Source organism: Rhineura floridana, chromosome 11 (assembly GCF_030035675.1).
Source record: "Rhineura floridana isolate rRhiFlo1 chromosome 11, rRhiFlo1.hap2, whole genome shotgun sequence".
NCBI classification, from domain to species: Eukaryota; Metazoa; Chordata; class Lepidosauria; order Squamata; family Rhineuridae; genus Rhineura; species Rhineura floridana.
In genome coordinates this window covers 49605262-49617847 of record NC_084490.1, presented here as the reverse complement: position 1 = coordinate 49617847, position 12586 = coordinate 49605262, and positions in this window count along the sequence as shown.

Here is a 12586-nt window from a genome sequence, read left to right as displayed (position 1 = left end):
TCTGTCTGTTGTACGTGAGCAAATACTTTTGTACTGTCAGGGTTGCCCCATTCAGGTTGGTAGCCAGCAATTCTCTGTTCCCCCCGTCATCCTGTTCACTTATCGGAGAGCAAGAAGAACCTTGATGACTTCTTCAGGCTGATTTGGATGATGCTTCAAGGATGATCTAGCCCTTTCTGTGGGGCTGGTGGCATGCCATCCTAATGGGGTCTACACATGCAAAATCCTATCCATGAAAGCCACAATGAGATTCCTAATTTTATCTGGGGAAGTAAATTGCACAGTTTTGGTCTACATTTGTCGGACTGTATGCGTCTAGGCCCCACTGAGAAATCTCTCCCTTTCCTTCCATTGGCAACAGAATTTAGCCTCTGCATCAGACTCTGAAGTATCCATCCCTTGATTATTAGGCCTGCCCTGGTTATGCCAGCTGTAGACTTCATTCTACCAGCTAAAGCATTCATTTTTGTGATTTTTTTCTAAGCTGTGATCTTAATAGGAATTTTATGATGATTGTTTATTGTTTTTGTGTTGTGGTTTGTAAGATACCTTGAGCATCTTTGAAAATTAGGGGGAATGTACATTTAAAAAATAAATAAATGTAAGCACACACACACATGATAAACAACAACAAAAAAGCATATCAGGGGTTTGTTGTTCCATGACTCCAAGGCATTCACTTCTTACAACAATGCAATTTCATCCACTGGGCTAAAACATAAAGCATAAAACACCTCTTAAGGATTTGCTCTTTTTAGCAGCAGCTTCTGCTTGTAGTGGCTATGGGCCCCCAATCCACACTAGCTACCTATGTGCTCCCTCTTGCACAAATTACTGGCACTCACCAAAGTTATCTTGGATAGCTTTTTTGCTGCTCTGGAAACAACGGTGAAGGATGTGCTGTTGCAACAGCTTCAACATGTGCACACTGCACAACTGCCTAATGCAGGGTTGATGTAGCTGGGACTCAGCACAGGCTGAGCATCGCCCTGCATAGACAACTGTTTCTTACAGCTGCTTAGCAAGGTTGCATGACGTGTGCAAGAGGTCCAGCCCTAGCTCAGTGTGGAAACTTTTAAGCTCATATTTATGAACCTTATTCCTGTCCTTCCCCTTGCCTTCTGTAGTTCGCCCTTTGTTCTTGTCTCTGTGCTTTGCATTATGCACAGCTCCAGAGTGTGATATCCAAGATAAGAGTCTGATCACTGTAATGAAACAAGCCAGAACCTTATGGACATAGAAGCTTTATTGCAAGGTTTTACAATCTGCTTTTCATATTAGCTGTTCAAACAGGAGATAAGAAACCAGGCAAAAGTCATCTGCTCTGTGGGGTTAGTGAAAGTACAAATAAGCACATTCTCCTGCCTTTCTCCAGAACATGAGTTGTCTTTCCCTGTTCTACACTACAGTATCCAATGAAAAGTGTTGTGGATTCCTAGTGCTACCTACACATTGGTCTTCCACTCTAAGCTATAAACAGAATTGAAACTAGGGTTGCCAAGTTCAGGGCCTGAGAATGATTCTGTATCTTTAAGAGAAGAGAAACTTCAGCCAAGTGCAGGTTTTCTTGCAACACTGTAATGGGAAAAACCACAAGGTGAAATTCTCCTTCCCCCTGCACAACTTTTAAAGATACAGAAGACCTCTTGGAGCCTCCCTGAGCCTGGCAACCCTAATTGAAACTGACTTTCCACACTTTTGGAAGTATTGTACTTTTTGTATGCAGACATCTCTCTATGTCCCTTTCACACCAGTGGGCATGACCTACGGTGGGGAAGTCAAATGGTTACTTGAGGATCAGCAGATATATGCACTATAAGCTTTGCAGTGCATGCCATGTTATCACAAATACTAAAATACATTCTAAAATTCTGGCTATAATTAAAATATTCGCAAATACCACATAAATGAAAGAGTATTATAGTAATGCTACTTTTAATTTTTAAAAAATCTCCCAACAGATAGCAAGGAAGAGCACCCCAGCCCTGACCAAGGTAATTGGTTCCATTGTCAAACTACTCTTAGGTTGTTTCCAGATTGTTGCTATTTTGGGGCAGAATTCAATGACATATCAGCAAATTTAGGTTGTGCAATTAAAGTTGGTTGGGAACTCCTACACAAAAAAACTTCCCTAAAGGTTTTGACTTTTTGCAATAAGGAAAGTGAAGGGGAAATGCACCAGAAAGTGTTGGATTGCACTTGATTTAACACAGTGATGTCATCTAATTTCCCCACAAACAAATCAGAATGAGCCAATGTAATCTAATCAGCCTGAGAACAAATCAGGATGAATGTTCAATAAACAAGTCATCTGAAAGCGCCCTTAGTGATAAAGTGTTTCTCCTAATGTTCAGCTGGAATTATCTCCTATAAGATTAATTCAATTATCTGAAGTAGCAGAGAACAGGTTCCCCTTTCAGTCTTCTTTTCTTAGGGTAAACATACCCAGTTCCTTCAACCTTTCCTCACAGGATGTGTTTTCCATATGATGTCTGACCTTTCTTGCCCACCCCTCTCTGAACCTGTTTCAGTTTGCCTCCAGTCTTTGCAAGCTATTCAAAATTGGAAAGGAAAGCTTTACCTCGAGATACCTGGGACTGAACTTGGGATTTTCTGCATAGAAAGCATGGGTTCTGCAACTGAGCTATAGACCAGGCTGGGCCTCGTGGGGACAGAGGATGGCACATAGTAACCTGAAGGAGAGTCTGGCTGTGCTTTGTAGCTCAAGGTGATGCAGGATGGCAAAAGCTCTTAAGCAGACAATAGCCTGTTTCCTTGATTATCGCCAGACTGCCTTGCCAGCGCCGGCCCTACCATGAGGCTAAGTGAAGTGACTGCCTCAAGTAACAGCTATTGTGGGGTGGAAAGCAGCAGCAAGATGTTGGAGGACAGCTAGTCTGCTCCCCTCCACTGTGGCGAAAGATGCTTTCCCATAACTAGTTTTGAATGAAGATTCAGTTGCCAGTCCATTCCTTTTAGCTTCCTTATGTGGAATGGAGGGAGGGGTACCATCTTGTCCTTTGCCTTAGGCAGCAAAATGTCTTGGAACCTGTATAAGTTTTACAGAAAAGCAGGGCATTAAGCCAGTGTGGTAGTAGTTAAAAGTGTTGGACTAGGACTCTGTCATGAAGTTAACTGGGGATCTTGGGCCAGTCACTGTCTTTCAGCCTAACCTACCTCACAGGGTTGTTGTGAAGATAAAATAGAGAGGGGAAAGAATCATATATGTCACCTTGAACTCCTCGGATGAAAGGTCGGATATAAATGTAATAATAAATAAATTGTAAACCACAACAACCTGACCCTTCAACCTGAGATTTTGCTCTTTCCCCCAGGGCAGCCTGAGAAGAAGGCTAAACCCCTGAAAGAAAGTTAAACCCTGAGACCTAACAACCCTGTTTTAGATTAAAAAATAATAAAAACTGTTCCTAGGAAACTTGTAGGTTCTACTCTCTTTTGTTTTCCAAGTGAGTCACTTAATTGGGGGGGGGAAATGACTGTAAAATATGTTGACTCAGTGCAAGAGAGTTAACCAAGCACCTCCTGCTGCCCCCCCCAACCAAACAATGAATTTTTCAAAGTTCTTCTCTTCTGTGACTTTTCCTTTTCATCTCCAACTGTGGTTTAAGGTATCTGTGACTTAATTCTATAAACTTTTACTGGAAGCTGCCTCTGCCTCCAGCTCTGTCCATTCTCCATGCCCCATGGCTACCACACCTAGTTCCACAGAATTCCAGGCCGATAGCAAAGGCAGTTATGAAACTGAAGTCAAGGTCTTAAGAGGAACCTGAAAGCTCCAGAATTTCACAGGCAGAAAATAGGGACATGCTTGTGTATTTCCAGTACCCTCATCCTCACTGCAAGTATTGCAGCCTCAGGTCCCATCCAGACGACCTGTTTACCGAGCATTCATCCTGATGGGTTTGTAGTGAGGTTAGGAAATGCCAGCTATTTGCTGAGTTTTCTTTCTTTCTTTCTTTCTTTCTTTCTTTCTTTCTTTCTTTCTTTCTTTCTTTCTTTCTTTCTTTCTTTCTTTCTTTCTTTCCCACCCACCCTTCCAACCAGTAGGAGCCCATGGTGGCAAACAAAAGCACTAAAAACACTTTAAAACATCATTAAAACAGACTTTAAAATATATCAAAACAAAACATATTTAACAACATTTTTTAAAAAGCTTTAAAAACAACTTTAAAAAAATGAAGAAGTTTAAAAACATATTAGAAAGCAATTCCAACACAGAGGCAGACTGGGATAAGGTCTCATTCTGATTGGTTTGTGGGGAGGTTAGACTATATTGGGTCAAGCAGGTGTTCACTTATCCCACACTTTCCAGTGCATTTTCCTATCACTATTCTTATTTGGGGGTGTGAGTGTGGGTTTGTGGTGCAGGAGTTCCAAATCCACTTTAATTGGGCCACCTGAATTTGCTGGTATGTGATGGCTTCCCACCTGTAAACAACAGCAGTCTAGAAGCCCCCTCAGAAACACACACTTAGGCCCCATCTATACTATAGTGGTCTCCTAACAACTCTCAGCATACTTAACAAACCACAGCGCCCAGGATTCTTTGGGGGAAGCCATGACTGTTTAAAGTAGAATAATACTGCTTTAAATGTAAGGTACAGATGGGGCTTTATAGTAGGAGTGGGGAACCTTTTTGGCCCCACAGGCCAAATGAGACAAGTGGGCATGGCTGCCACATATGAATCATGTTGCATCATCATGACATCACATTATTGACAGGCAGTGACCCTGCCCACCTGTCAAAATCCATTGAGAGGGCGTTCCCAAGAGCCAGCGGCAAGTGCTGGCTTCCTACTCTCCCCTGTGCCACCAGCAGTGGTGGCAGCAAAGGTGAGGGATGAAAGAGAGAAACATTCTTTCTCTCCTTTGTCCCCCCACCCCCTGCCCTTACGCTGCTGGAAGGTAAAGAAGGAAGTCAATGCTTGTTGCTGGTGCTTAAGAACCCCACTGGCTTCCTTCTCTTCCTTCCTGCACCACCTAAAGGGAGAAAAGGAAATATGTTTCCAAGTCTCCCCCCGTCCCCCATGAAGAACATCAGGGACTTGAAGGAGAAGGGGGACTTTGAAAAGACTTTGTGAGTCTTTTCCCTCCTTCCTGCTTTAAGTTCCTCACATTGAAGGCTTGAAAGAGGAAGGGAGGAGACTCACAAAGGCTTTTCCAAATCTCCCCCATCCCTTTTTGTCAATGTCGGGGAGTTAATGGGGGAAGGGGGGAGGCTTTCACAAAGACTTTAAGACAGCCCTTCATCTACCATTTGAGCAAATGGGAGTGCAGGAGCTGCCTTAAGGCCTTTACAAAAGTGCCTTTGAAGTAGCTGGCATGTGTGAGCTGCTTCAAAGGGTGCTTTTGCATGGGGCTTTAATCCGCACTCAACTGGTGAGCAGGGATTAAGTCCTACTGCTTTCGCTGTGCAATCTTGTTCCCTGCTGAGAACAGGATCACGTAGCCAAGACAGGATTAAAGTCTGTCCTCTCGTCCATTAGCTAATGTCTAGTGCTGTCAGCTGGTGGGAGAGTGGATGTGGTTTGAAGGAAATGGCGTTGGGGGCCAAATGGGCAGAAATTGGAGGTTCCCCACCCCTGCCTTATACATTGCTGAGGATTCATGGACTCATCTCTTTCTGTCCTATGTAACTGACTGTAACAACTAGTTTAATTTAATTTAAGTTGAGACCTTATCCCAGTCTGCGTCTGTGTTGGAATTTCTTTTTAAGATGTTTCTAAACCTTTTTTTTAAGATGCTTTGTTTTAATATATTTTAAAGTCTATTTTTAAGATGTTTTAGAGTGTTTTTAGTGTTTTTGTTTGCCTCCTTGGGCTCCTACTGACAGGAAGAGCAGGATATAAATTTAATAAATAAATAAATAAATAAAAGAGCATTTGATAGAATGTTTAAGCTGCAACCCAAACACATCTAACAACAATTGCTGTCTTGATAGTTTGGAGAGCAAGAAATGGAAAGGAAACTGGCTGTGTCTGTGTGCATATGTGCAAATACTTGCATGAGAAATGGACCTGGCTGAAAGAACTGGGTATGGAACATAGAAAGGTGTCTTATACTGAGTCATCTAGTATAATACTATACTGAGTATACTGGTCAATCTAGGTCAGTATTGTCTACACTGATTGGCAGAGGTTCTCCTGGGTTTCAAACAGGGAACATTCCTGGAGATGCTGGGGATTGAACCTGAGACCTCCTGCATGCAAAGCAGATGCTCTGCCACCATCATACAAAGGTATATTGTATGTTTAGCTTGAAAAAGAGAAGAGAATGGGGAGACATGATAGGTCTTCAAATATCTGAGACTGTCAGGCAGAAGATGCAGCAGACTTGCCCTTTGATGCTAGAGGGCAGGAACAGAATCAGTGGAAATTGCAGGGAAACAGAATTTGGCGAAAGATTAGGAGAAACTGCCTAAGGGTAAGAGGTGTTCAACAGCAAAACAGACTATCTCAGGAGGTGGTGGGCTCTTTATATCCCGGCCTTCCTCCCAGCAGGAGCCCACTTCTCTGAATTTTGTGATGCAGTTCTCCAACTGAATAATACGTATGGTAGGGGAAAGTGTGCATATGATTGCATGTATTTATTACATTATATTAAGGAAATTGCTTGCAAAAATGTGTACATCAGGGAAACATGCAAACAAAAATGTGTATATTGGGAACATTTGCACTAAAATGCTGATAAATTTTCATGAGGATATTTTTTTTAAAAAATAATAAATCTCAAAATGATGCAGAAATGTGGAGAACTGAATTCAATAATGGAAAAATGAGAAACTGGGAGAAACGGAAACTGATGATTCATCCATCCCTACATACAAGCACAAGTTTAAAAAACACCCCCCATGTCCCTAAAAGGTAAAGCAGGAAGACAGTAGGCTCACTGATTTACCAGGAGTGGCCATCGATCAGATAGAGAGATTGTACCTGATAAATAGGCACAGTTGGAGTATAAAGCAACATTTTATAGTCTGTTCTGGCATTATAGGGTCAGGATTGATAAAACAGTTCATCCTTAAGGGGCCTATTTATGCTAGGATAACAACACAAGAACTTTTACAACCTTTGAATTATTATGTTCACGGGGTGAGTTAGAGCTGCAGTGAGTTGACAAGGAGTCCATACAATCCAACTGTCCCCATTTGCCACAGAGAATCCTGATTTTTCCGTCAATGGTAAATCACTTGGATGATAATTTTACAAGATCATTTATGTGGAAACAATCGCTTACTGCCAATAGTTGTCAGAAGCAAGGCTCATAATGACTGGGCAAAGCAGTGTTTCCCCAGGAGATGGGGAAGTAAATATGCATGCTGTTGAGTTGATAGAGTCATACTATTCATAATCTGCAACCGTGACAAATATAGTACAGTAGGGCCCCACTCATACGGCGGGTTACGTTCCGGACCCCCGCTGTAATGCGAAAACCGCTGTAAAGTGGAACTCATTGAATAGAAAGGCACGCGATGCCTGAAAACCACCATAAAAGCGGAACAAGCACCGTATGAGTGGGGCTTTAGTCTAATTGCGTCTAATTGAGACCGCTGTATTAGCGAATCGCTGTAAAGCAAAGCGCCGTAAAGCAGGGCCCTACTGTACAACATGGCTCCCTTATATCATATTTGTAACGTTGCACCTCAAAAGTGAAAATTGTCCCCTCGTGATTTTGTCTTTTATATAGAAAAGAAGGCATTGATTCCATAAAGTGTAGAATAAGGGTGGGGGACATGTTTCAGCCTGAGGGCCACATTCTCTTCTGGGAAACCTTCTGGGGGCCACATGCCAGGGGTGGGCAGGGCCACAGGCAAAATAGGCAGAGCAATGAATGTAAATGTTACCTTTGTACATAGGCCAGTTCCTACTTACACTCATGCACACCTCTCTATCCTCCATCCAGGCAAGCAAGAGCCATTATCAGAGTTGAAGAACATGTTCCAGCCAGGCAAAAACACTCAAGAAGGGTGCGAAGCAGGGCTAGTGAGGGGTTGTGACCCCGGGCAGAGTTGCATGGGCCAGATAAGGAGGCCAGGACATATTATCCTCTCTGGTGTAGAACATGTTTGCTGGTATTAAATGTAGATTTTCTTTTTAAAAAGGAGGTAAAGTGAGACTAAGTAAAACTTTATTTAAAAAAAAAAGATTTAAATCAATTTAAAAATCAAATTTTTAACTTTTTGTAAAAAATCATTGGGTAATAATGAACAAATAGTAGAAACACACTCACTGTTCTGCCGGTTCCAGTGTGTCTCCACCTCTCTCTTCTGAAAACAGGCTACTCAAACCCCACCCCTTTTCCCTGTAAAACCAGGTTGGAATAGCTTGATGAGTTTCTTTTTTAAAAAAAATTCAGCTTCTAAGAGATTTTGCAACTGATCGGCAGATCAACCTGTTTCTCCTCCAAGTGTGGCTAATGGAAACACTTTGATCTGCTGACGTGTGTGTTTACCACCTATGTCGTAATCAAGAGTAGGTTCACTGAAATCACTGGGCTTAACTATGGGTCGACTCTGAGTATGACTAAATTGGATATCGCCCTCTTTTTTCGTCCACTCTACATGCCTCTCTCAAGCCACTTTCACCTCAAATTATTGTCTGTTTCCAAATTCACCTTCAATCCCTTCTCACCCCTCTTCCCTCTTATGGGGATAGTAATGCCGGCCTACCTTACAGGACGCCAGGCTTAACACTGCTTACCTTTCATGCGGCACTTTTACAATGCAATCCTAGGCACTGCTTACTCAGAAGTCCTTTTTTTGTGTGCATTCATGTTGACTTGTGCTCGTCATGGTATCGGGGCAGTTGTCTGCAATCCTGCGTTCAATACTGCTTGCTCCAGCAATACAACAAATGTTCTGGGTCCTCCCTTCCCCACTGCTTTTGCTGCACTATAGTGCAAGAGTGCCCCTCCAAACGGCAATAATATGGTAACACTGGGGAAGCATCGCAGAACAACTTGTAAAGCATAATGATGCGTGGACAGTCCAGGCCCAGTTGCCCCCTAGCTGGCAGTTGTGGACAAGGAAGGGGCTGGTTTGTGCAGCTGTGGCAAGCTGAGCAGGCCCTAGCCAGCTGGGGAGGACTAGCCTCAGAGGGAGGCAATGGTAAACCCCCTCTGAATACCACTTACCATGAAAACCAGCCATAAGTTGGGATCAACTTGAAGGCAGTCCATTTCCATTTCAATGGGAGTTGGAGGTACTGCTTGGCAGTGGTTCCGCTCCTACTTGGCGGGTCGTCTCCAGAAGGTAGTGCTTGGGGAACATTGCTTGACACTGCGGGCTCTCCAATATGGGGTCCCGCAGGGGTCAGTTTTGTCCCCCCTGCTTTTTAATATCTACATGAAGCCGTTGGGAGAGGTCATCAGGAGTTTTGGAGTGTGTTGTCATCAGTATGCTGATGACACGCAGCTCTACTTCTCCTTTTCATCTTCTTCAGGTGAGGCTGTCGATTTGCTGAACCGTTGCCTGGCCGCGACAATGGACTGGATGAGAGTTAACTGAAGCTCAATCCAGACAAGACTGAGATGCTGTTGGTGGACGGGTTCTCTGATCGGATGGTGGATATATACCCTATCCTGGACAGGGTTACACTCCCCCTAAAGGACCGGGTTCGTAGTCTGGGAGTCTTTTTAGACTCTTCCCTCTCACTTGAGGCTCAAGTAGCCTCGGTGGTTAGGAATGCGTTTTACCAACTTCGGTTGGTAGCCCAGCTACGTCCCTATTTGAGTAAAGAGGACCTTACATCAGTGGTACATGCTCTGGTAACCTCATGTTTGGATTACTGTAATGCGCTTTACGTAGGGCTACCTTTGAAGACAGTTCGGAAGCTACAACTAGTGCAAAATGCGGCGGCCAGATTGCTGACAAGGACCAAGCGGTCCGAGCATATAACACCTGTTCTGGCCAGCTTGCACTGGTTGCCAATATGTTTCCGGGCTAGATTCAAAGTGTTGGTATTAACCTATAAAGCCTTATACGGTGCGGGACCACGATACCTTGCGGAACGCCTCTTCCGATATGAACCGGCCCGTGCACTACGTTCTGCTACGAAGGCCCTCCTCTGGGTTCCAACTCACAGGGAGGCCCGGAGGGTGATGACAAGATCTAGGGCCTTCTCAGTGGTAGCCCCCGAACTATGGAACAGTCTCCCCAAGGAAGTACGCCTGGCGCCGACTCTGCTCTCCTTCCAGCGCCAGGTCAAAACCTTCCTATTCTCTGAAGCATTTTAAGTTACACTGATTTACTTTTAAAAAATGTTTATTGTATTGGATTGTTGATTGTATTTTAGTATTATTTTGTTATTCATTGTATTTTTATGCTATTTTATGTTCACCGCCCAGAGAGCTATTGCTAGTCGGGCGGTATATAAATTTAATAAATAATAATAGTAATAATAATGTATTATTATTGCATCAAGGATATGTTGTAGAATACACCCACCAAAACAAAACGGAGAAAACCCATATCTCATTACGTTCAGTGAGGCTCATTTCCTAGTTGAGGATTATAGCCTTCATTTGCAATTTCTGCTTTCCTTCCCCACGGCCCTGTTGGGTGAAGTCAGTGCTGTTATCCAGCTGAGGGGAACTGAGGCTGAGAAACAGCGAACCAGCAAGCACCACAAAATCAGCTCGAGGGAGAGAAGCCAGGTTTCCCCAAACGCAAGCCCAACCTTTTCTTCCATGGAGAATCCATACTTGTGTGCTTATCGCTGCAGCATCAGGGGACGATGCGCTTGTGTGAAACAGCTAGCATGGTCATAGGCAGACTTTCTCTGTTAACCTCAAATGAACTCAGACAGAACGCTTTGTCAAGGAAGGTGACTGATGCTTCCAGCTGCAAGTAATCAAGCACTGAGTCACTGAGGGGTGAGATATCAAGTGAAGCACATGCATGTGTAAATCAATGGCATGTTAGAATGGGCTTTTCAAAGAGTCTTTCCTACTTACGTTGCTGTGCCGGATGCTGTGGCAATGCAGACGTCTTTTTCAGAAACGCAGGCGTCACAGCATGTAAGGCTGCTGCTACAATTCTCAGCATGTCCCCTTATTTATGTAAAGGGGTGAATCACACATTGGATTGTGCATTGTCTGGTGCCCCCAGGGGAGATTTAGCGTAGTTTCTGTGCAGTGCAAACCTAGAATGAGCTGCTTCACTTTTGCCAGGTGGTCTGGCCCCACCTTTGAGTCTCATGAAGGTAGGAGATTATACAAGGAGATAGAATAGCTGACAGAGCCTTGCAGCAAGGGGTCTAAGGAGGTGTGTACATGCTGAGGTTTATCTGTGCCTGACTTCTGAAAGTCCCTTCCCCTAGTATTTTCTTTTTTCTAAAGCATTGAGCAAATACATACATGCATATACCCTCGCTATTCCAGTGCTTTCTTTCCACCCTTGAGGACTAGAAACATGACACTATCGAGTACAGGCCCCCTCTTCACACAATGCATCTATCTTGGCTGCTTTGTTCCTCCTTGCTATCGCACAGGGGAAGCAAGCCACAATCCCTGGCTCAGTCTTATGTCCAGACCAGGGATTATGGTTTATTATGCTCTCAACAAGCCATGATCTGTAGTGAAGGTTTGGACATGACACAGAACCAGAGACCATAGCTTGCTTCCTCTGTGTGTTGGCAGGATGGAGCAAAACAACCCAGACCAGCTGTTCATGGTAAACCATTACCAATATAAAAATTGAGACATGCATAATGTTAGACAGCATATCCTGTGCAGCACATCTCAGTACTATAATATCTTGATTCCTGGGTTGGGAGTAAGGTCTTCCCTAAGCAAGTTTGAAACCAGTGTAGATTTGTAGTATAGACCTGCCCGAAGTTTGAAGAGTAGATGGTGGTGAGCAGAAGGTAGAAAGTAGATTTGGGCCTTTTTAATTTAGAGAAAAAAGCACATGATAGAGATGTATAAAATTATGTATGGTGTGGAGAAAGTGGAGAGAGAAAAGTTCTTCTCCCTCTCTCATAATACTAGACCTCATGGACATCCAATGAAGCTGAATGTTGCAAGATTCAGGGCAGAAAAGAATGTACTTCTTCACACAACACATAGTTAAACTATAGGATTGGGTAGCACAAGATGTAATGGTCACCAACTTGGATGGTTTTAAAAGAGGATTAGACAAATACATGGAGGATAAGGCTATCAATAGCTACTAGCCATGATGGCTATGCTCTGACCCCATGGTGGGAGGCAGTATGCTTCTTGATACCAGTTGCTGCAAACAGCAGGAGGGGAGAGTGCTCATGTGCTTGGGTCCTGCTTGTGGGTTTCCTAGAGGCATCTGGTTGGCCACTGTGAGGACAGGATGCTAGAGTAGATGGGCCAATGGCCTCACCCAGCAGGGCTTTTTTAAAGATCAGGATCTGCTGGTATATTTCTGGATGATTTGCAGACAGTACATCATTTTTGACTCCCCATTGTTTAGTCATATAGCAACCACAAGTAAGGAGGGGAGGATTTAAAGCTGAATCTATAAATTTCACACTTTCCGAAACAATATGAGAACCCAAACATAGTCATCATTTGAAATTTACACATCCAAATTTTG